General features: G+C 33.9%; 1 pseudogene across 1 annotated transcript; it reads right to left on the reverse strand.

Moving 5' to 3' along the window:
* Positions 1 to 9,645: 9,645 nt before the first annotated feature.
* LOC148790818 (serine/threonine-protein phosphatase PP1 pseudogene) lies at positions 9,646 to 20,559 on the reverse strand (annotated as a pseudogene). The gene is made up of 4 exons (XR_016077689.1): positions 19,996 to 20,559; positions 16,395 to 16,561; positions 15,495 to 15,563; positions 9,646 to 15,388 (listed from the first exon to the last, which is right to left on the reverse strand). The product of XR_016077689.1 is annotated as a serine/threonine-protein phosphatase PP1 pseudogene (transcript).
* Between the last annotated feature and the right edge of the window lie 6,621 nt (positions 20,560 to 27,180).

A 27,180-nucleotide genomic window follows, 5' to 3' on the forward strand; every position in this document is an offset into this window, starting at 1 on the left:
TTAATAAATTAAATAAATAGGAACCTATGGATACCAATTAATTAATTTTGTAAAATAATTAATGATTAATTTGGTTTAGTAAAATAAATAAATAAAATTATATTTATTATTGGGGCGGGGCGGGTACATCCTATCCCACACCTCACTAAACATATTAATTACCCTAAAAATAGTCTTTGGGAGAGAGAGAGAAAAATAATTTGTTAGGAAAATAATTAATTAAGTAGTTAATTAAAGAATTCAATAAATTAAGTAAATAGAAATCTATGGATAATAATTTACTTAATTTTATAAAATAGATAGATCAATAATTAACTTTAATAAAAAATATAAATAAATATTCACTTGTGATTGGTGCAAGACTAGTCCAAGCTATCGCCAACCAAACTTGCATCATTGACAACCGTAAATATTGGTCACATGTTGAATTAAATAAATAAAACTTTATGGAGAATAATTTATTTAATATATTAAAACAAATAAATGAATAATTTAATTTAATAAAATAAATAAATAAAATTTCAGTTATTTTTGGGACAAGATATGTATAGCCTATTCAACACCAAACTAATCCATTGTTCATAAATTAAATCATTAATTAGATGAATAATTTAATTACGTAAATAAATAAAATCTATGGATAATAATTTACCAACTTTTGGAAAAATAAATAAATATCCAAACTATCTAGATCTAAACCCAATCCATTAACAACCCTAAATAGGTAACTCAGGAGGGAGAGAGAGAGAGAAATAATTTGTTTATAAACTAAAATAATTTAGTAAGTTCAATAAATATTTTTTAACTTAATAGCATAACTATATAAGTAATTAGGTGAGAAAATGAGAGGAACAATGAATTTCCTCACCATGATTTGGGCTCTATATGAATTTTTGTTCATGCTCAACCTGGACTCACACTTTTGCATAAAAATGTTCTATTCATCCCGTTAATAATTTTAATCCAGGTTGAGAGATTGAAATAACTAAATAGTTAAATAATTTATTAATTACCTGAATAATTTAGTAAATTAAAAAATAGAAATCTATGGATAATATTTTACTTAATTTTATAAAATAAATAAATAAACAATTTAATTTAATAAAATAACTAAATACTCATTTATTATTGGGTGTCGGGTTGAATCAAATAAAAACAAATTTATATATAATAGTTTATCTAAAGTATTTAAATATATAAACGAATAATTTAGTTTAGTAAAATAAATAAATAAATAAAATTTTATTAATTATTGGGACGGAACAGGTACATGCTATACCACACTAGACCTAACTCGTTGATAACCCAAAAAATAAGGATCCAGAGAAAGAGAGAATAAATTATTAATTAATTTATTAAACTAAATAATAAAATCTATATATAATGACTCAATTCATTTAGTAAAATAATAAATAAATATCCAATCTATCTAAAACCAAGCCCGGCCCATTGATAACCCAAAAAATATTAGACTCGGGGAGGGAGAGATATAGTGAAATAATTTTTTGATAAAATTAAATAAATAAAAATTTTTAACTTACTAAATTAAATATATAAATAAATTGGTGAGGAAATAAGAGAGTAATAAACAATAACACTTTCCTTGCTGGGCTCAACTCAAGAGATAGGTCTAATGGTTAGGTTGGGCTTAAAGTTGGGCTTCAATATATTCTAATAAATTAAATCAATAAAATCTTTTAACTTTTTAAAATAAGTTTATAAATAATTAGGCAAGAAAAAGAGTGAGTAATTAGCTCTTTATTAATGGCATCATTGTAAATAGTTACATGTTAGCAACAAATATGGAAGAGAGATTTCTAGAAAATGAGAGAGACAAAGAACAAAAATTTCCTTATCGCAATCCGAGCTTTATATGATGGTCGGGCACAGGCTCAAAATTTGGGCTTAATGGTTGGCCTAGGCATAGACTTGGGCCGTAATAAGTTCTGCTGATATAAAGGCAAAGCCCAAACCAGACGTGGCCCAACCAATGAAAAGGTTTAACCCCAACCGATACCTATCTAATTTATAAACCTAAATATTTTGCTCAGGTTGGGGGGGAATGTATGGATTATTAACTATTTGAATAATTTAATAAATTAAATAAATAGGAACCTATGGATACCAATTTAGTTAATTTTGTAAAATAATTAATGATTAATTTGGTTTAATAAAATAAATAAATAAAATTACATTTATTATTGGGACGGGACAGGTACATCCTATCCAACACCTCACGAAACATATTAGTTACCCTAAAAATAGTCTCCAGGAGAGAGAGAGAGAGAGAGAGAAATAATTTGTTAGGAAAATAATTAATTAATTAGTTAATTAAAGAATTCAATAAATTAAGTAAATAGAAATCTATGGATAATAATTTACTTAATTTTATAAAATAGATAAATCAATAATTAACTTTAACAAAAAAATATAAATAAATATTCACTTGTGATTGGTGCAAGACTAGTCCAAGCTACCCCCAACCAAACTTGCATCATTGACAACGTGGTCACAGGTTGAATTAAATAAATAAAACTTTATGGAGAATAATTTATTTAGAACAAATAAATGAATAATTTAATTTAGTAAAATAAATAAATAAAATTTCAGTTAATATTGGGACAAGACATGTACAGCCTATTCGACACCAGAACTAATCCGTTGTTCATAAATTAAATCATTAACTAGATGAACAATTTAGTTACGTAAATAAATAAAACCTATGAATAATAATTTACTAACTTTTAGAAAAATAAATAAATATCCAAACTATCTAGATCTAAACCCAATTCATTCACAACCCTAAATATGTAACTCATGAGGGGGAGAGAGAGAGAGAGGAATAATTTGTTTATAAACTAAATTAATTTAGTAAGTTCAGTAAATATTTTTTAACTTAATAGCATAACTATACAAGTAATTAGGTGAGAAAATGAGAGGAACAAAAAATTTCCTCACCATGATTTGGGCTCTATATGAACTTTAGGCTCATGCTCAAGATGTAGGCCTGAAGTTCAACCTGGACTCAGACTTGTGCATAAATATGTTCTATTGATCTCGTTAATAATTTTAACCCAAGCTGGAGACCTAACCTACTAATAGCCCTAAATATTAGGCTTAGGCAGAGAGATTGAAATAACTAAATAGTTAAATAAATGATTAATTACTTGAATAATTTAGTAAATTAAAAAATAGAAATCTATGGATAATATTTTACTTAATTTTGTAAAATAAACAAATCGACAATTTAATTTAATAAAATAACTAAATACTCATTTATTATTGCATGTCAGGTTGAATCAAATAAATAAAAATTTATACATAATAGTTTATCTAATGTATTTAAATATAGAAACGAAAAATTTAGTTTAGTAAAATAAATAAATAAATAAAATTTCAATAATTATTGGGACGGGACAGGTACATGCTACCACACTAGACCAAACTCGTTGATAACCCAAAAAATAAGGATCCAGAGAAAGAGAAAAATAAATAACTAATTTATTAAACTAAATAATAAAATATATATATGAAATGACTCAATTCATTTAGTAAAATAATAAATAAATATCCAACCTATCTAAAACCAAGTCTGGCCCATTGATAGCCCAAAATATTAGACTCGAGGAGGGAGAGATATAGTGAAATAATTTTTTGATAAAATTAAATCATTTACCAAATTAAATAAATAAAAAATTTTAACTTGCTAAATTAAATATATAAATAAATTGGTGAGAAAATAAGAGGGTAATAAACAATAATGCCTTCCTCGCCGGCTCAACTCAAGAGATAGGTCTAATGGTTGGGTCGGGCTTAAAGTTGGGCTGCAATATATTCTATTGAATAAAGACAAAGTCCAACCCAAACTTGGTGCTGCCTGTGAACAAGTTTAATCCCAACCTCCTTAACTTGTTAATAAATGATTAATTAATGAAGTCAATTAGTTAATTAAATAAATAGAAATCTATGGATAATAATTTTTTTAATTTTGTAAAATATATAATTGAATAATTTAATTTAATAAAATAAATAAATATCCAAGCTACCTAGACCAATCCCCACCTATTGACAACCCTTAAATATTGGACACCGAGCAGTAAGATAGAGAGGGACATAATTAAATAATCTAGTAAATTAAATCAATAAAATCTTTTAACTTTTTAAAATAAGTATATAAATAATTAGGCAAGAAAAAATCCGAACTTTATATGATGGTCGGGCACAGCATCAAAATCTAGGCTTGATGGTTGGCCTAGGCTTAGACTTGGGCCTTAATAAGTTCTGTTGATATAAAGGCAAAGCCCAAACCAGACGTGGCCCAACCAATGAAAAGGTTTAAACCTAAATATTTTGCTCGGGTTGGGGGGGAATGTATGGATTATTAACTACTTGAATAATTTAATAAATTAAATAAATAGGAACCTATGGATACCAAATTAGTTAATTTTGTAAAATAATTAATGATTAATTTGGTTTAGTAAAATAAATAAACAAAATTACATTTATTATTGGGACGGGACAAGTACATCCTATCCCACACCTCACAAAACATATTAGTTACCCTAAAAATAGTCTCTTGGGGAGAGAGAGAGAGAGAGAGAGAGAGAGAGAAATAATTTGTTAGGAAAATAATTAATTAATTAGTTAATTAAAGAATTCAATAAATTAAGTAAATAGAAATCTATGGATAATAATTTACTTAATTTTATAAAATAGATAAATCAATAATTAACTTTAACAAAAAAATATAAATAAATATTCACTTGTAATTGGTGCAAGACTTGTCCAAGCTCTCCTAAATAGTTAAATAAATGATTAATTACTTGAATAATTTAGTAAATTAATAAATAGAAATCTATGGATAATATTTTACTAAATTTTGTAAAATAAACAAATCAAAAATTTAATTTAATAAAATAACTAAATACTCATTTATTATTGGGTGTCGGGGTGAATCAAATAAATAAAAATTTATACATAATAGTTTATCTAAAGTATTTAAATATATAAACGAATAATATAGTTTAGTAAAATAAATAAAATTTCATTAATCATTGGGACGGGACAGGTACATGCCTTAACACTGTGGACCTAACTCGTTGATAACCCAAAAAATAAGGATCCAGAGAAAGAGAAAAATAAATTATTAACTAATTTATTAACCTAAATAACAAAAAATAAATTATATATAATGACTCAATTCATTTAGTAAAATAATAAATAAATATCCAATCTATCTAAAACCAAGCCCGGCCCATTGATAACCCAAAATATTAGACTCAGGGAGGGAGAGATATAGTGAAATAATTTTTTGATAAAACTAAATCATTTAGCAAATTAAATAAATAAAATTTTTTAACTTACTAAATTAAATATATAAATAAATTGGTGAGGAAATAAGGGAGTAATAAACAATAACGCTTTCCTCGTCGGCTCGACTCAAGAGATAGGTCTAATGGTTGGGTCGGGCTTAAAGTTGGGCTTCAATATATTCTATTGAATAAAGACAAAGTCCAACCCAAACTTGGTGCTGCCTGTGAACAAGTTTAATCCCAACCTCCTTAACTTGTTAATAAATGATTAATTAATGAAGTCAATTAGTTAATTAAATAAATAGAAATCTATGGATAATAATTTTTTTAATTTTGTAAAATATAATTGAATAATTTAATTTAATAAAATAAATAAATATCCAAGCTACCTAGACCAATCCCCACCTGTTGACAACCCTTAAATATTGGACACCGAGCAGTAAGATAGAGAGGGACATAATTAAATAATCTAGTAAATTAAATCAATAAAATCTTTTAACTTTTTAAAATAAGTATATAAATAATTAGGCAAGAAAAAATCCGAACTTTATATGATGGTCGGGCACAGGCTCAAAATCTAGGCTTGATGGTTGGCCTAGGCTTAGACTTGGGCCTTAATAAGTTCTGTTGATAAAAAGGCACAGCCCAAACCAGACGTGGCCCAACCAATGAAAAGGTTTAACCCCAACCGATACCTATCCAATTTATAAACCTCAATATTTTGCTCGGGTTGGGGGGGAATGTATGGATTATTAACTACTTGAATAATTTAATAAATTAAATAAATAGGAACCTATGGATACCAATTTTGTTAATTTTGTAAAATAACTAATGATTAATTCGGTTTAGTAAAATAAATAAATAAAAATACATTTATTATTGGAACGGGACAGGTACATCCTATCCCACACCTCACAAAACATATTAGTTACCCTAAAAATAGTTTCTGGGAGAGAGAGAGAGAGAGAGAGAAATAATTTGTTAGGAAAATAATTAATTAATTAGTTAATTAAGGAATTCAATAAATTAAGTAAATGGAAATCTATGGATAATAATTTACTTAATTTTATAAAATAGATAAGTCAATAATTAACTTTAACAAAAAAATAGAAATAAATATTCACTTGTGATTGGTGCAATACTAGTCCAAGCTATCCCCAACCAAACTTGCATCATTGACAAACGTAAATATTGGTCACACGTTGAATTAAATAAATAAAACTTTATGGAGAATAATTTATTTAATATATTAAAACAAATAAATGAATAATTTAATTTAGTAAAATAAATAAATAAATTTTCAGTTATTATTGGGACAAGACATGTATATAGCCTATTCGACACCAGAACTAACCCATTGTTCATAAATTAAATCATTAATTAGATGAATAATTTGGTTACGTAAATAAATAAAATCTATGGATAATAATTTACTAACTTTTGGAAAAATAAATAAATATCCAAACTATGTAGATCTAAACCCAATCCATTGACAACCCTAAATATGTAACGAGGGAGGGAGGGAGGGAGAGAGAGAGAGAGAGAGAGAGAGAGAGAAAGAGAGAGAAATAATTTGTTTATAAACTAAAATAATTTAGTAAGTTCAGTAAATATTTTTTAACTTAATAGCATAACTATAAGTAATTAGGTGAGAAAATGAGAGGAACAATGAATTTCCTCACCATGATTCGAGCTCTATATGAACTTCAAACTCATGCTCCTCAAGATGTAGGCCTAAAGTTCAACCTGGACTCAGACTTGCGCATAAATATGTTCTTTTGATCCCGTTAATAATTTTAATCCAAGCTGAGACCTAACCTACTAAATGCCCTAAATATTAGGCTTAGGGAGAGAGATTGAAATAACTAAATAGTTAAATAAATTATTAATTACTTGAATAATTTAGTAAATTAAAAAATAGAAATCTATGGATAATATTTTACTTAATTTTGTAAAATAAACAAATCAACAATTACATAATAATTTATCTAATGTATTTAAATATATAAATGAATAATTTAGTTTAGTAAAATAAATAAATAAATAAGTTTTCATTTATTATTGGGACGGGACAGGTACATGCCATCCCACTCTAGACCTAACTTGTTGATAGCCCAGAATAATTTGTTAATAAACTAAATTATTAATTAATTGAATAATTTATTAACTAAATGAATAAAATCTGTAGATAGTAATTTATTTAATTTAGTAAAATAAAAAATAAAGAAATATCCATGGTATCTATGACGTCCATGTAATTGGTTGTTACAAATCTATTCATTAGTAAAATCATCTAGTGAGTACAGACAACTATAAGTTGTTGAATCAAATTTTTATAATAAAGATACACCACATTCTTGCAATCTGGAAATATGCTTGCAGATCATATGGGTAAAGTATATGAACTGCTATCAAAATTCACACTTGCAACAGATTGGGCACCCATATTGACAAGGAAAGCAATGCATACCCCTACCCCTGATGTTTTATTATAATTATGAGTCTTAAACGAAATAAATCCATTTAAAGCAATCAAATAATAACAACATTAGAAGATATTTACAGTTGCAACAACAGATTGAGTGCCCATATTGACAAGAAGATATTCAAACAACATTAAACAAGAAGATATTTACATTGTTTCGGGCTCACGCTCAGGTTGGGCCTATTGAAATTTTGACAAAATCCCAACCCTAACCCGGAAAAGTTGCACCCCTAGAAAATTTACATGGAATAGTGGGGATTTTTTGGCCATAGGGGGGCCATGGCTCCCCTGGGTCCCCCCTGCCTCCACCCCTGTTCTTTTGATATAAAGACAAAGCCCAGCCTGAACTTGGCCTAAATTAGATAAATAATTTTTTTAACTTAATAAAATAATAGATGTTTATTAATGGCATCATTACAAATAATTAGATATTTACCAACAATTACGAAAGAGGGATTTTTAGCAACTTTTTTAATAAAAATAAATTAATAAAATTATTTAACTTAATAATATAAATATATAAATAATTACGCAATAAAATGAGAAACAAAGAATTAAAAATTCCTAGTTGTGCTTTGGGCTTTATACGAGGGTCGGCCTCAAGCTTAAGGTCTAGGCTTGATGGCCAGCCTAGGCTCAAACTTGGGCTTGAATATGTTTTGTTGATATGAAGGCAAAGACCGACTTGAACCTGGCACGGACCGTGAACCGGTTTAATCCCAACTGAGACCTAACCTATTGATAGCCCTAAATATTAGGCTAAGAGAGAGAGAGAGAGAGAGAGAGAGAGAGAGAGAAATAACTTATTAGTTAAATATTGGTCATGGGTTGAATTAAATAAATAAAAATTTATGGAGAATATATTTCATCTATTAAAACAAATAAATGACTAATTTAATTTAGTAAAGTAAATAAATAAAATTTCAATTATTATTGGGACAAGACATGTATAGCCTATCCGACAACATAACTAATCCATTGATAGAGTTAAAAAGGGAGAGAGAAAGAGAAATACTTTGTTCATAAATTAAATCATTAATTAATTGAATAATTTAGTTAAGTAAAAAAATAAAATCTATGGATAATAATATACTAACTTTTGGTAAAATAAATAAATATCCAAGCTATCTAGATCTAAACCTGATCCGTTGACAACCCTAAATATTTAACTCGGGGAGGGAGAGAGAGAAATAACTTGTTTATAGAGTAAACAATTTAGTAAAATTCAATAAATAACTTTTTTAACTTAATAACATAACTATATAAATAATTGGGTAAGAAAATGAGAGAGAAACAAAAAATTTCTCACCGTTATATGAACGTCGGGCTCATGCTCAAGATCTAGGCCCGAAGGCCAACCCAAACTCAAACTTGGGCTTAAATATATTGATATAAACGCAAATCCCAATCCAAACCTGGCCCAACCCATTAATAATTTTAATCCCAAATGAGACCTAACCTACTAATAGCCCTAAATATTAGGCTCGGGGAGAGAGATTGAAATAACTTAATTTTTAAATAAATTATTAACTACTTGAATAATTTAGTAAATTAAAAAATAGAAATCTATGGATAATATTTTACTTAATTTTGTAAAATAAGCAAATCGATGATTTAATTTAATAAAATAACTAAATATTTATTTATTATTGGATGTTGGGTTGAATCAAATAACTAAAAATTTATACATAATAGTTTATCTAATGTATTAAAATATATAAATGAATAATTTGGTTTAGTAAAATAAATAAATAAAATGTCATTTATTATTCAGACGGGATAGGTACATATCCCACTCTAGACCTAACTCGTTGATAGCCCAAAAAATAAGGATCCAGAGAGAGAGAGAGAGAGAGAGAGAGAGAGAAATAATTTGTTAATAATATAATTTATTAAGCTAAATAATAAAATATGTAGATAAAGATTTAATTCATATAGTAAAATAGAATGAAAGAAAATCTATAGATAAAGATTGCATTTTCTCTTTTTTCGTGGGGTGAATAGAATGAAATTGAAATAGAGAAGGCTCATGTAAGAAAAAGAGTTAGGATTTAGGCCGTTATTCTTTCATCTGATTGAGAAAATCAGAACTGGAAGAATATGAGCTTCTTGTATCCATCAGATCGACCGAACAATTGTCACTGGAAGTAGTCGCGAATATTTTTCTTTTTTAAGGGATCACAGATCTTCTTTACATACAGGTCTATATAACATAGAAAAGCAGGATGACCATGACGTGTACGTGTGGGATGAACCAAATCCTCATTGAATTTTATTTTTCCATTAGAAGGGGCTCGTACCTATTCTGCAGTACCTCCTGTGAATACTCCGCCGGTATGAAAAGTTCTTAATGTTAGTTGAGTCCCTGGTTCTCCAATAGATTGACCCGCAATAATACCTACAGCTTCCCCCAATTCGACCAAGTCGCCACAAACCTTTTCTTTCTAAACAATTAAATGTTTGGTTACCACCAATCAACATCAAGAAGCACCGGTGAGAAAATTCAACATACTGATTTAAACTCAAAAGGGAGCTAGAATGTTAAAATGTGGCCCAGAGAGAGAGAGAGAGAAATCCAAGATTAAATCCAAGCATCTAACAAATCTCAAACCTCTATTAATTATGTGACAAGCTATCACACAACACAAGACCTACTTGTCCTATTTAACTTATTAAAATAAATAAATGAATCATTTAATTTAGTAAAATAAATTTCTTAAGATGCAAATAAGTAAAAGCATTTGGTTTACTTTCAAATTTTAAATAACTCTTTGCTAGTATTAGTATGGATTAAAATTCTAGTACTTCGACAACACCAGCATGTGGGCACAAATTCATGACGGATTGCATTTTCTTGGTCTTTATAGGCTAACAACCAAGTGAGCATATCTCTAATTAATAAGTAATTGCATTCAACCTCATCCAAAAATTCAATAGAAAATATTTTGTTTCAATTGGTAATTTTTTGAGGAGTTAAGAGTAATGTGTCCAAAATTGATTTGTTAGAGAGATGTGATTAAAGTTTTGAACAGGGTCTTTATAGCTAAAAATTCACGATTATTGGCAATCCTTTTCCTTCTAAACATTTAAATGACCAATGAAAATAAGAAGAACCGATGAGAAAAAAATCCAAGCAATTAACAAGTCCTTAAAGTATCTCAAACCTCTATTAATTATTGCAAAATACAAGCAACAACTGTTCTTTGTCTAACTAGGACAAAAAAAGACTTGGGAAAAGCACATCAATGTAAACCAGCACAGACTAAAATCACTAATCTCTAAAACAATTGAAGCATTACCTGGTTACCTGATTCCATCATCACCAACAATATAGGTTGCCATTCCCGCAGAAAGCCCAGCATTGTAAGATTAAACCTGTACATAATCATCAAAAAGGTATGGACCCAATACTGGCTCACTGCTGTTATATACACATTTGGGGTATTTTGGGGAGTTTGGGGTATCAGCAGAGGATGTGAGGCACCATCAGCCAAGCATAGTTAGCCAATGCAAAGTGTCTTCCATAAATCGATGGTGCCCTTGTATGATGAGATGAAGATAGGCATTGCAACCTTCAGTGAAACATTGGCAGGGACTGGGCATAGGGGAAAGGTACCCCTTCACAAGTGGATTAAGTTCTGGTACTCAAAAAGCAAAAATAACAAGCACTTCACCCAGGGAGAGAGAGGAGAGAGATTGCACGATTAAACCACAACTCTAAAGGAAAATAGAATAAAAACCACAAAATCCAAGCATTTAACAAGTCCCTAAAACTATCTTAAACCTCTATAATTTATTGCAAATTACCACAAACAATTGTTCTTAGTGTAACTAGGAAAAAAGACTAAAAATTGTATTATAACTGAGTTAGAAAACTTAGGCGAAGCACATCATTCTGAACCAACTCAGACTAAAATCACTAATCTCTAGAACAACCGAAAAACAAAGAAAGAGAGTACTTGCCTATCAAAATAAAATTGAAACCAAAATCGTTAACTGGTTACCTGATTCCATCATCACCAACAATATAGGTTGCCATTCTAGCAGAAAAGCCCAGCATTATAAGATTAAAGGTGCACATAATCATCAAAAAGGTATGGACCCATTACTGGGTCATTGCTGTTATACACATTTTTTGGGCCTTTTGGGGAGTTTTGGATATCAGTAGAGGATGTGTCCTCTCTGTTTTGAATGCACATGAGGGGCACCATCACCCAAGAATAGTTAGCCAATGTAGAGTTTCCATAGAGCGATGATGCCTTTGTATGATGAGATGAAAGTAGGCATTGCACCCTTCAGGGAAACATTGGCAATGACTGGGCATAGGGGAAAGGTACCCCTTCACAAGTGGATTAAGCTTTTGCTTGTCCTCAAGCAAAGACCTCAGCCATAAACTGATCATCCCCCCTTATTATTACCATTTACCGGATGAATTCTATGATGAGAATACATTGAGTGGTTGGGAAACCTGTGTAGGTATTCTGATTCATTCCTTTGAATTGTCATTCTTATCACATACAGAAGAGTCAAGGAAGGGGAGAATATGAAATTCTTCATGCCCCAACATTCACTTCCATTCAATATATAAATCAGCTCATTGATTGCCAAATTTAACCCTTACTTTGAGCTTGGTCTCAAATCTGTCACTGCACCTCATTGAGTGTTCAACCACATTTTGTCCCTTTGAACCTCGGCCGTCACCAATTTTTTTTTTCTTTCCCCTTTTTTTTTGGTGTGAGTGCATTTTATGCTCCATCTCACACGGGGTATTTGCTTCTTTCTTCTTTTTCTTTTCTTTTTTTTTTGGTGTGAGTGCATTTTATGCTCCATCTCACACGGGGTATTTGCTTCTTTCTTCTTTTTCTTTTCTTTTTTTTTTTTTGGTGTGAGTGCATTTTATGCTCCATCTCACACGGGGTATTTGCTTCTTTCTTTTTTTCTTTTCTTTTTTTTTTGGTGTGAGTGCATTTTATGCTCCATCTCACACTGGTCACAGGCTTGAGGCAGATAACAATACTCATATTCCAAGTTGCTAGTTTTACTATTCAGCTCGGAATAGCGGAGTTGGGACCGACTCATGTCATAAACCGCTAGTTTTACTATTCAGTTCATGCCAGCGAAGTCATTTGGACTTTGTCCCTTTCTTTTTTTCTTTTTCAATTGTTGAACCTCATGCATTAGCAGTTCAGATGTGAACTAGCTCGAATGATTATCAATTATTCAATCAAGTGCATTGTACACATGAAGGTAGTTAGGGCTGGTCATGGTGAAAGTCATATTCAGCTTCCTTAACCTCATGAATTGTGATAAGTTTGGATCATTCACAAGAATAAAGTCCCCCACTTACAAAGATTTCTCTCACTCATTGTATTCCCTCTTGGAATTCACCTAATAAACAACAATAAATTTGAGGAGATTTTCAGTTTATTCAGCCTATCAATGCATGTATGTATGTGTTAGGATAAAGGTTGTTTTGAAGATGGTTTGCATTTTGAGGAAGTAAAGGTGGAGGTTGAGTGTGGACTTGGGTCGAAAGAGAAAACACGAATAAGAGGAGAAGGAACAGAAGAATGGGATAAGGTGGGCAATAGCTATTAAAAACTCCAAATACCAGGAACTCCTATACATTAACTGTACAAAAAAAAAAAAAAAAAAAAAAAAAAAAACAAAAGAGAAAGTATTTCAAAAAAATGGAAGAAACACAACTAAGGTGGATAAGGGCACTACAAAACTACCCCCACAGATTATATGCAGAAAGAACACTTTGAAGCAGTAGTCTTTGAACTCATTTAACACCATATGAGGAGCTTAGAGAACAAAGGATTTTTTTTTCCAGAGTAAATTTCATTAAAAAATAAAACAAGGGATTACAATTAAAAGGTGATAAAACATCATCCGAAAGCAAAAACAATACTCCCACAACAGCAAACAGCAAAAGATAAAATTACAGCACAAATCCAGGGTCAACACACAAAACCAAACTAAAACCATATTCCAAGATCTAAACAAAGCAACACTAGCCCTGATCAAGATGAGAAAATCTCCAACCAACCCTCTTGAACACTTCAAACAACAGCATCTGCCTCCTGTAAAAACCAGCAAATCAAACTTCCACAACTCCTCCCATCAATCGCACTTAGTCCTCCACGTCTGAAATCTTGACCCTCTCCCTCATCCCATGCCTCTCCACCTTCCTCTTGAGTGTTGCTCTTTCACTTCGCCTTTTCTTTTTCTCAAACTCTTTCAAAAGCCCTTCTAGCAAAAGCCTCACCACCCAAAAAGAATAGGCCTACAGATTTACCAACTTCAATATCCCTCTCCACTAGTTTCCTTAAGTCCACTCGACTCTTCCTTTTCCCATTATCTAAGTTCAAAACTTCATTACTTATCAAAGTTTTACCCACATCCCCCTTCCCTTTCACCTCAAGGACTCCAATCTTCAACTCCCCAACTTCATAACTGTCATGAATGTTAATTTGATCACTGGAGTTAATATCAATAAGAACCTTATGATTCGTAGCTCTAGAACCAACCTTCCTTGAAAAAACCCTCTTATATTTATTGCTGGGTCCAGTCTCAACAAGTCTCTCTTTTAACCACGAAAAAACCTTAGTAACATGCACCAAATAAGATTTACCTAATCAGTTAATCCTTTTGGATCCGTTCCCAAATTGGCACCAATCCTTCCGGTTAACACTTCCTCAACTAGAAAACATTGTTTTTCCTTTGAAGAACAATTAATACTGGAGGATATTCCTAAGTACTTCATCCCTTTGCATCTTCTTGTTTTTAAAAACACTTTGCTTTTCTCTCTTGCCAAATGAATACTTCTGGTATAGAACACAATATATCACTTTGCCTTTTTTGGAGATCCCAAGAATTTACCAGCTATTTAAATCTTCCAAAGACCAGTTTTGGATAGCAATGATTTCAGACTTTTTAAAGTCAATTAGAGAAAATGACTTATTAGCATAAACTAAACTTTGATGCATTTGATGCTATTACTACAAAGAGCTTGTCCTAATGTTGAGATTTAAACAAGTTGCAATTGCATATGCTCACTAATTGCACACTTGCTTTTGTTATATTTGTGCAAGGAGGAGGAAGAGGGCCTTCCAATTACTGATCAGAAAAGTAGGCATGTTCCAGTGTTCAAAGTATGGAAACTGGAAAGTGCTTACTGCTAAGTGATTTCAATTAACTCAATGAAACATGCAGCCTGGTTTCTGGTTTCTGGTTTTTGGGATTCAAGCACCAAGTGGGATGAAATAAAATTGAGTTATAAAGCATATTTTAGTTCTAACTGCCAAATATAATTAAATGGGATTTCGAGTTTCGATGAATCAACAACCACTTGTTTCAGATATCTCATATCCACTTTGAGATAGTACACTACCATATTAAGTTTTCAAGCTGCTGAGAAAGTCAAAGGTAGGTTATAGTGATTATGAACACACAAACGAAATAAAGAAAAGGGGAATCTATTAACCCAATTTTAACTTACCTTCACATCTGCTGAGAAAGTCAGTTGAAAGTTCATCCATCTCAATAAGATCTTCTCAGGTGGTTGATTCATCAGCTCCTCCACGTCCTAACGATTTATGAACAAAATACAACATATGAGCTAAAAAGTAGCAAATAACATTTCATAAAAAATCACAAATAAGCAGAAAACTTCTATACAAAGGCTATTTCACCTTACTATCATCAACTAACTCCACCAATTGAGGTGCTTTCCTCAAATTGAGGTCCGCCCATAGTTGTATCTAAGGTTGAAACATCAAAGTAATTGTTTCAATTATAGAAAATATTACTTATATAATTTTCAGTTTGTATCATCACCATGTGCTCAAAAGTCAAAATAGAAAAATGGCTTTCAAACAATTACAGTCCAGAATCAAGACTAAAGAAAGCTCAAACTTCATTCATATAATAGTGATTTTTAGATGACAACCAGAGCATACCTTAATGATTTGAGATATCAACCGAAGCACTAGATGACAGAGGAAATAAAAAAAAAAACACAGAGAATATTAATATTCTTACTGACCAGAAACTGCTAGCACTTAGGAGCACCCTACCAACTTCCATAACTTAGTAGAGGGAAAAATAAATTTAATCAAAATCAACATGATGCAACAAAAATCCATCTCAAAATATACATTTGTTCATAGATTGCAATATGCCAACGTAATTATAGAGGAAGAAAATAACAAAAATCCAACCAAAGTCGTCAGAATGACCAAATAAAGAAAAAAGAATGTGCAGTGCAACAACACAAAACATGTAACTTAGCATTGTACTTACCGAGCATATGGTATCGACTATTGTACAAGCAAGGGCAGAATAATGAAATAAACATAGATAGCAAACTCCAATCTTGTTTGAAGTTTACAGGCTTTCTATCATGCACTTTTTAGATAATCTTCAGGGTTCATATGAAAAGAACCTAATAGAATATTAGGTTAATAAGTTTTACTTCTTTGTACTTTGGCATGGAACAGAATATTCAGAAAACTATCAAAAAACTAGTGACAGGACCAAAATATTCTTGAAAATAGAAAAAAACTAACGACTGAAACAGCATGTATACTTACCCTTCAATGAAGTCCTGCGTGCCAATATTAACTACTGTACATCCAATAGCCTTAGCAGAATCGAGGCATAGTGTAAGATTTTCATTCCTTTCCCAAGGGTTCAACACCCTCTTTGTATTGATTGCTCGTTCATCAGTGTCCCAGGGACTGCTACATTGATAAGTTTACTACATCAAAGAATATGCCTTCAGATTACAAAGCCCCAAAACCAACAAAGAAAACCATCTCCAAATTCAAATTAAAGCAAAGAGCTTAACAGGGAAATCACCATAGAAGAACGCCATCTTTTACAATCTCGAAGAGATCATTAGTGGAAGGATCTAGCGAATGATCTTTCTATGATATGTGTAAAGGTGTACTATGTGTAACTCTATTTTATGTTGGCCAGTAGATGCTTTGATTCCGAGACAGAGTGAGTAATGGGCATATAATCGTATTAGTATGTAATGCAGCAACTGTCACCAATTATCGCCCATAAATGATAGAATGTAATATAAAGTGGTGGTCTTTAGGATGTTTAGGATGTAGGACTGAATTGAAAGAAAATATTTCTGTTATGGGGGAGGGGGGAGGGCTATATAGTGCGGTCAGAAGAGGTAAAAGGCCCTGTTTCTTTCACTGTTCAAAGTAACATGATAAGCAATTTTTTTTTTGTTTTGTTTTTTGATCAGCAACAGAAAAATTGAAATATTAATTTAGAATAGAAAGATACAACTAGAGGTTGTAAAAAAAACAGCAAACCCAAAAAGCCAGCCCAAATTTTCACATGAGCCCAAAACATGGGTTGTCTCTGAATTCCTTGTTTAGCTAGGCCATCTGCCATGCTGTTTGCAGATCTTCTAAGCCATCTTATTTGGATGAGCATATCTCTAGAAAGCTGTTTGAAGTGCCTGAATTCATTCCTTAGCTGCCAAATTACCCCTTCCTCAGTTTTGATCAGCAACAAGCCCAGTTCAGATTTGCCGCACCACTGCGGCTAACCCTACTTCCTGCAGGCGTTGGTTGCGAATTGCTCAAGGGAGATGATGATAGACCATCGTTTTGGTCCATCATCTCCCCATCTCCTTTGGTCACGTGCCTACTTAAAAGGGCGCGTGGCTTTTTAAGGTTTGGGTCCACCCGATTTAAAAAAGTCCCCATTCACTTGCCTAGACCCATTAGATCCTGATGGGCCTTGGCCCAACCCTCTATCCCTTTGCCAATCATGTGTTACTTAAAATAACATGTGAATGGTTGACTAGCCTCGGTTCATTGGACCAGACTGAACCAGCTCACAGGATTGGCTTGAACCCTGAAACCTTGCCGACCTTTGTTCATTTTGTTTTGAAATTTGAACTGGAACAAGCCCATCTCCATTTAATTCCCCTGTCACCGACTGAACATAGGACCTGCCATCCCTCAGCCCACCTTGCCATGCAGACTTTCCCCAAGTGTTTAAATCATCATCTTTTTTCTCTTTTTTTCTTGGGAACCTCAGTTGCCTTAACTTCTCTTGTAGAGACTACACTGCCTTGCAAACCACACAATCAAGCCTGTTTTGTCTCTTCATCTTCCTCTCTTCTTCCCTCCTTCCATAGCTGGGCTTCAATGGAGGTAGCAAGCCAAACGGGGTAAACTAAACCATCTGAAACAACCTCTATCTTCTTTGGAATATCATTGGGTTTAATACCACCTAACATCACTACAACTGAAGGAGATCACAATCAAACACACCATCTAATCTTGCATCACAGACTACAACTATTGACTGTAATACTTCCTCCTTCCAGAGGTTGAAAAGTAACCCTAGCAATCTGACTATTACATTGTCCTCAATCACAAAACTTTTGGTATTGCAGAGAGGACACCATTTCGAGACTGTGGCAACACCAACCTCTGAGTGAATAATTAAAGCTGAAATCTCTACTTCATCTTCACCCAGATCTAACAAAGCTTTACAAGAGGCATAAGGAGTAATCACCATCGGCTTTTGCAGGTTTAATTCTCTGAGTATCGCCTGCGCAATACCTCTCCAATCCTTTGGTGAACTTGAGGTTTCCACCACAAATTTCTTCCCCTAGTTCTCCTTTTCTACTGTAGTTTAGAACTTATTTTTCCTTTTTCTACAATCAATCAGTTTCTGTCACTGGGGTCTTCCATTCTCTTTTGTATACCCCCTTTCTTTTCCTTTGCTATAGCCTCTACTTGTTTTGTTTTCAGCTGCTGAATAAAGTCACTCAGTACCTGTGCCACTGCCTTCCAACCATTACCCCTTCTACTTTCTGGGAAGCAGACCACCTGCTTCTTTCTTCCTCCAAAGAATTCCTGCAGAGTTATGTAACAACCTTTTGCATTCTTTTTGCATTCCAACTCATACCTCTTTCTTCCATCAAGGTTGAACTTCGTAAAGTTCATTTGTTTACCTTTAGAACTTGCTTCTAAACAAACTTCTGCATCCATTCGATCACTTCAAGACCTTCCAGCAATATTGTAGTTCTCTCTGCCTCCCTAATCTTCAAGCTCTGCTGGCCTCTGATCCTTACCTCTTCAAGAATGAAAACTTTTGCTTCAATCTTTATCTCTTTCCTCCATTTTGCAACTTCTACAAACCTGTTCTCCATCTCTCTTCTCTCACTCATTGGAATCGGCTGATTGAGAATATGGATACTATGTTGGCGGATTGAAAGTCAGAACAATAACTTCCTTGACTCCACCCCTTCTTTTCTTCTTCATACTCTTCTTTTATTTTAGTATTTTTTCACCAGCTTTTCTGGGTCTAGAACAGGGCTTCACCCCTTCTTTTCTTCTTCATATTTCTTCTATTATTTTAATATTTTTCACCAGTTTTTCTGAGTCTAGAACAGGGGCTTTGCCACCTACTTTTCACATTCATTTTCTTTTATTTTAGTATTTGTTCCCTATGTTTTGTTGATCTCAAATAGGGGCTCCACCCCCTTCAGTTCTTTTAAGTTCCAACTCCTAAGTTATAAGTTGTAACTCTAATAAATTGTTTTGCCTACTTGAAGCAACACTGCAAGAAACACAAGCACAAAAGTGCAGAATACATAAATCCAAAGAAACTAGTTCAGAATGGGTAGAAATCCATCAACTTATTATTTTTAAATTTCATCGCCTAGGTGAGGGCTAGGTGCCTAGGTGCCCGGGCGCCCCGCCATGGTCACCTAGCCTTGCCTTGGCACCTTGGAAACTAAGAGCAACAATTCTTTTTCTTTACTTCTGTAAGTGCTTCTATGATGAAATCTAGTTCCTACTCAAACTTTGGTGGACAGCAAGCTGTATCTTTGTTTATTCATATCTATTTTTCATCATTAGTCACCCAAATTACCTTCTATCACACTGGAAAGTCCACTACTAGATATGGAAGTTGTAGCACCCCTACTTGTTTGCCATAACTTTTAGTGAGGATTATGAATTATGCCATTCTGATGGGACCCTATGATTTCATGAAACATGCACTAATCTAGACCATGATTTGATGCTAGATGCAGAACTGAAATCTATAGAATTAGACATAAGCCGATAGATGCATATGTTAATGAAGTAACAAAAGTTGATTAAGCAAGCCAAAAGAGCCAGGCTATGGCATTTGAATCATATCTACCTGATGAGCACGACAAATGAGATCTAGATCATGTTTTTGAAGGAATTCAGTGACCTTGTCAGCTCCAAATGTATAAGATACACCTCTGTCATTTTCTATCCATCCTTGTATATCTTTATCAGGATCAGACCATAAATCACGGAGAAGTCCCTGATCGGGCACATCAACAGGACGAGCAATATTCCGTATCTGATCCAAGTTCTTCAAGTCAGGGGACAATCCTCCATGCATGCAAAGGATCTTGTCATCAATAAGAGCAGCCACTGGCAAGCAGTTGAAGCAATCTGTAAATGTCTTCCAAAGGCGGACATTAAACCTTCTCTTGCACTCGTCATAAAACCCATATATTCGGTTGATGGAAGCACACTCATGGTTGCCCCGAAGAAGGAAAAAGTTCTCCGGGTATTTAATTTTGTATGCAAGGAGAAGGCAAATGGTCTCTATGCTCTGCTTACCACGGTCCACATAATCCCCAAGGAAGAGATAATTTGTGGAAGGTGGGAGTCCACCATATTCAAAAAGCCGAAGAAGATCAGAATACTGACCATGGATATCTCCTGCCAAAGAGTCAAGTAGTTCAGCAATGGAGATTTCATTATTAAAGCAAATGAATGGAGCTACACTTTTACTCCACACAAGATATTTGCAGTTTAACAGAAAATGTTGTAATTGAATTAGGGAACTTGGTAAATATGAAAATTATCTTTATGCATTTGCATCAGCTGTGTGCATGGGTAGATGCCCAACAAAACAAACAACTTGCTCTTTCCGGTACTTAATAAAATTCAAAATATGGCTGCCTTTTCTCTGAGATACTCATTACTCAATCGAAATCCACAATCATTTTTCTCAAATATCAATCAAAACAATCATAAAAGCATGTAGATAATGGGAGTTGTCATTTTTGTATCTAAGATAACAGGCTTTGGAAAGGCAAACATATGCTGTTACCATGTGTTAGACAATGTCTGTTATAAAATCTGATTAATCTTAACACCTATGATGTGACACATAGGATGAAGTCAACAAAAAGATAAATGCTTAGATATGAATATTTGTCCTCTATTAGTTCTTTATTGGGTAAAAACCAACCTGGTGGAGTCTGTGGATGAGACACTGATCCTGAACATTACAGGAGTTGGTCCATGAGGGTCCCCCATGTTTCATTGATCTCGACTTGTTCAACACTTGATTGTTCTAAACATGTTCACCACATAGTTTGGCTAAGGCAAACAACATCAGGGAAAGAAAGTTGGATGCGAGTGTGAATTCACATCCAGTTAGTCTTCTTGGCTCTATGTTCCCTGCTCTCCCAGGCCATTTGAACGACCATCACCAATCTTGTAGTTCTTTCCATTGGCCCTTTACTCCCAATCTTTTCTTCTCTCTTTATTCTCCTTTACTTTCTTCTAAAGTTCATCATGGATCTTTCCATGCTACAAAATGGAGAAAATCTCATTTCAATTGAAGCTAAAACCTTTCCCTCCATCATATTTCTGACCCTAGTGACTCAATCTTTCAATGAGGGAGAGTAGTAGGGAAAAGTGTGAAAGAGACGTAATTACATGACATTCAGATTTTCTGCTCACAGGCATCTGATCTAATACATCTCCAAAACTATGGGATAAGTTCCTTGGAATCTTGGACAGAATAAGCATTTTTTATGGTAAAGAAAAATTCATTAAAACAAAATGAAGACACAAAAATAGGTTGTAAGGAATTACCCACAAAGGACAAGAGAACCAACAAGCATCCTAAACTCCCCATCATGACCAATCAAATAAGAACTTACATAGACTAATGGCGGTATGGCACACATAATGGGTATGTCACACTTTGAAAACTATGACCCAAATATAAGAACCATTACAAACAAGAAAAAACAAGGATTCTCTCAGACCTCTATCCAAAAACCATACTCCAAATATGGTTACCGGTGTCAACTAAACTCCTACCCCATTCTTTTTTTTTTTTGATAATTAACTCCCACCCCATTCTTTTCAATTGAACCTCACATAGTGTTCTGTTTCTAAAACTTCCCCCGATTTCTGCTCTCTTATTTCCCCATCTTCCAACTGTTCAGAAAATTCCCCTCCTAAATATAACACTCCCAACACTTCCCTCATTTCAACTTGAGTTTCTTTACCAATGACTTTCTTCAGAATAAGCATTTTTTTAAGTGGTATATGATTATATTGCTGTAAAGCAGGGAAACTCTTCATTTATAATGGAGTATTGAGATATATACTCAGATGAACAAAACAAAGAACAGAATGTACACAAGACAGCTTGCATCAGAGAGAGAGAGAGAGATGGAATCCCAGTTACACTGGATTGCTTAGCTGTAACCCCTGGAATTGCTGAGTCCCTTTGCCAGCAGATCAGGTATCACTCAGTCCTATGCATAACAACCTCTATGATGGAAGCTTTTGAGTCAAAGATCTGGCTGTAGCACTCTATCCAGATAGCTTAAAAAAGAGCAAATGGTGTTACTTTATTTTAATTTTTGAGAAAGGATAACAAAATATTTGATTAACTAAAAGAGGTAGTACATGAGAAGATGTACATCAGAGAAAAAGACATACACAAGGTGATGAGGACCAAATCGCGCTGAGTCTCTGCTGGCAATGACAGCTCAAACAATGTGAACTAAGGTCATCAAGTCGTATCTACAAGATCAAACACATCAAAGAGCCCGAGAGGATGACCCAGGCAAGGGGACTCTAACAGGCAAGTTAGTACCAAGCTGCCAAAGAGAACCAGGGCTAGTGGGCAGAGAATCAGAGCCGAGAGCTTAGTAAAGTAAGTGTATGTCCAATACGTCCAAAGGTGATAAGCCTTATCCACCCGTTGCTTACAAAGTACACCCTCACAGAGTCATGGTGGCCCTTATCTGGTTCCTTGCAAAGCGGATGGAGCCGAGTTTAACATTGCCAGGTGGGCATCGTGTCCGCAGACTTTCCAGGGGCACTCAATGGTGCGAATGGATGAGGAGAGACATGCCCCATAGGCTGGATCCATCCTTAGGTAGGAGGTTGTTGAACAGAAACCCTGCTTGAAAGGCCAATTTATAACTCTGGCAGGAATTTTTTGGTAAGGGAGGAAAAAGGAATGTGTATATTCCGATAGGTAGAAGGTTAGAACTTAGAAGGGTGGGATGTTTTCTGAAAATCTTGATGAGCTTCCCAACTCTGCTGGGTAAGATAGATAAGGAATACATGCATGGGGGAACAGAAAAAAATAATAATGGGTCTCAAGATGGATATGATCAGGGTGTCTGGCAACAAAGCTATATCAATTCCTCAGTCAACTAGCTCAGTTCTGTTAAAAATTTTTATCACAAAATGCAATGATGCCCAATCATCTCTACTGAGACCAAAATTTTTTTTTATATGACTGCTTAGACATGATCAAATTTAATCATGCCTCAACATATAATATATAAGCAAATGAGTCTAATCTCTTTGGTAAGATTATGCATGTTATAGATGACATAGTAAGACAGAAGGCATTTATACTAATGAGTTCTATTTGCAAATTTCAGGTGCAAATATAATTATCATTTCCATTTTCAGGATTTGACATTGGAGAAAGTAATTTTGCTTTGTTATGGAGAACAAAAAAAGGAACCTCCTAAAACCATTTCCAATAAGTTTCAGATTTATCTTGACACGATGCATTGCAATGTTTTGAGAAATTGGTGCAAAACTGCATCAAATTACTTGCAGAAAATAATGGATTTTTAGCTCCTCTAAAGTGCTACAAGAAAAGGTTAAGTGCAAAAGGCATCATCAGGCTGGCATAGAGATACAAATGTGGACAACCAGAAGCAACACCAAAAAAACTTAAAAATTATTTTCATTTGACTCATAAATCACAGCCATAAAATCTAATAGACCATTCAGGTATTGAATGGTCTTTATATTTATTTATTTTAAAAGTCAATAGACCATTACTACTAATATAAACAGCAATAAAAGGTACTTGAGAAGTTGACAAACCATTACAAAGGCATATAACACAAAAGGATCTACCAAACAAAATATAAACAAAGGAAGGCATTTTTAAAATAGACCATTTAAACAAACCATGTACCCTATGTTTCAAATCCAGAACAATCATCCAACAAGCCAAATTCTCTGAAAACTGGACTCAACTTGATTCAGTTCAACAGAGACATTTACCAATTATACTGGGTCAGCTACATTTATCATATCATAATTCCAGTCCATCCTAGGTCCCTCTGCCAAACCACGAGTCATCAGGTCATTTCTCAGTTTTCACAACCTCAACTCATAGCTTTTGGCATTTTCCTAGTACCTAGATGACCATCAGCTCGCATCAAATAACTCCTTATTGGTGCTCTAGAAGGTTTCCGAGAACATCTCCTTATTGGTGACAGTTGCTGCATTACATACTAATACGATTATATGCCCATTACTCGACACAGCTCTGTCTCGGAATCAAAGCATCTACTGGCCAACATAAAATAGAGTTACACATAGTACACCTTTACACATATCATAGAAAGATCATTCGCTATGATCTTTTATATTCACCCGAAGGAAGATTTCAAAATCCTATACCTCCTCGTCCATGTCCCGATACGATTCGATCAAACACGCAGCCCTCTCTTCCTCAGTCAAAGACTCTCCAACGGTTTTCAGCTCCGACGTCCTGGAACTGCGGGATCTCCCTCGCCCGATCTCCCTCAGTCAAAGACTCTCCAACGGTTGTCACTCGCCCGATCTCCCTCCTCATTGAGAGGAACTGCAGAAACCAGCCGCCAAATCAAGAAAATAGACAAAACATCGAAGAAACCCACAAACAAGAAAGCTACTTGCGTTTTAGGGTTTTGAGGATTACTCACATAGGAATTCAAGCTGCGAAGCTCCACCTGAGTGAACTGGCTCTGGAGCCATGGATCGCCATTCGCAGGTAAGTCTGAGGAAATCGAGTGGTTTTGTTCTCTGTTTTCTCTTTTCTAAGAAGCACGATATCGAGCTCTTCTCTGAATGGAAAACACCAACTCTTATATAGAAATTAATCGATGATCTCTTGCTCTCAGGTCGATTGATAAGGATTTAGACCGTTACAAAATCAATTTAAATGACAAGGTAAAGCGTATCAAAGATTGCAGAATAAATACCACGATTCTTACAACGGTATATTTAAAATTCTAACAGAATTAGTCATCGAGCGGTGGTGGCCTTCGGGAATTACCGTGTCCTTCACCTCCATCCAAAGTAGCCAGACAGATCAAAAAGGGAATAAGCAGCCAGACAGAAAAAGAGAACGGAGTGGGGAGAGGGAATTTTCAGAACGTCCGAAGCCTGTTCATTGGCCGGGCTCGGGCTTGGGTTTTGTCAAAATTCTAATGGGCCTGGCCGGAAGTCCGAATCCGAGATAGTGTAAAGTTGGGACCGAAGTCCGGATTGTGAGAGTCCACGTTTTATGCACTCGTGGGCCACATTGGCATTTCGACAAAAATACTAATATTAGCGGGTGTTCAGCCGTTAGCTGAACAAACCCGATTTAACCACCCGCAAAAAGACAAAATTCAAAAACAGGGCTTCTTTCAAAAGTTTTAAGGTCATTCGAACTCTCCCCTCCCCATCTCTTGTCCTCATCTTCTTCGAGCCCCAACCCGAGCATCCCGTTGGCCACTCACCACACACCGGCGCGTTGGACTGTGGAACAGAGTGGTGAGAGGGAATTCTGAGAATGTCCGAACATAAGAGGGACTCTATCATAATACAAGGTATGATTTGAGAATTCAGAATATGACGAAAGTGTCCCTTACATAACTGTTTAATTTATATGACAAGTAGGGGTGTACATTCGGTTTGGTTCGGTTCAAACTGATGACCTAACCCACTATTTAGTTTGGTCATATCCCTCAATTGAACCGAACGAAACAGGGTTTAAACTGAACCAATCCATACCGTATTTAAAAAATAAAATGACTGAGTTAGTAGAAAAAGGGAAAAATCAAACAAGAGTTAGTAATTAGTAAATACTAATTAGTAATTACTCTTTGATAGTTTGACTCCTAACCCAACTCGGGCACTCCAATGTGTTGTCTTTTGTGTTTCCCACTTACTAGTTACTATTAATTACTAAACACTAATTAGTAAAGTAGTAATTAATTTAAATTAGTGTTTTTATTTAGTATTGATACTAACAAAAATTCCGATTGGGCTCAATGCCTAAAGGGAGATTTAAGAAAAAGAGTAATATATAAAACAATAATTAAATTAAGGGAAAATTCCTAATTAGTACCGTATACTTTGGGCCTAGTGTCACTTTGGTCCCCAAACTTTAAAATGTGACAACTCAATACCTGAACTTTCAAAATGTGTCAATCCAATACTTGTCGTTAACCAGCCCATTAAACAGTCGTTAAGTGGCATTTAAAAAGACATAAACACCCTTTGAGTGTCATCTAATTGTCTTTAGCAACCATCCAAACGTTGACAAAAAATGAATAGTCTCAAATCATTGTCTCTTCTATTCATGAAAGCTGGGGTCATGTCTTAGTGGGCATTATAGTGACTCCAACTTTCTTGAATAGAAGAGGCAAGGATTTGGCACTGTTCATTATTTTATCAACATTTGGATGGTTGATAAAGAGAATTAGATGACACATGAAGGGCATTTGTGTCTTTTTAAATGCCACTAAACGTATGGTTAATGGTAGGTACTGGATTGGCATGTTTTGAAAGTTTGGGTACCAAATTATCGTGTTTTAATGTTTGGGGAGTAAAATGACACTAGGACTACAAGGTAGTAATCGAGAATTTTTCCATAAATTAGTGAAACATAATACAATTAATATAAATAATTAATTATATAATATACAATTTTATATAGTATAGTAGTTTGGTTTTCTGTTTGATTTTATTAAATTTTTAACACATCAAAAACCGAACCAAACCAATACCTGAATTAGCTTATTCAGCTTGGTTCAGTTCGGTTTTCGGTTTTTGATCCAAATTTGAACACCCCGCTTTCCAAGGGAGAGGATTAGAGGTGTAAATCGAATTGTTCTGGGCCATAACAAGATTTTGGACCAGACCTGCACACGGGCCGTGCTGGGCACAACACAATCATGTGGATCATGCTGGGTTGGGGGTTTCAGGTCCATAGGCCTGCACGACACAGCCCAACATGTAGCACAACCTA

The sequence above is a fragment of the Nelumbo nucifera genome, chromosome 6 (genome assembly GCF_055504915.1).
Source record: "Nelumbo nucifera cultivar China Antique chromosome 6, China Antique-T2T, whole genome shotgun sequence".
Lineage (NCBI taxonomy): Eukaryota > Viridiplantae > Streptophyta > Magnoliopsida > Proteales > Nelumbonaceae > Nelumbo > Nelumbo nucifera.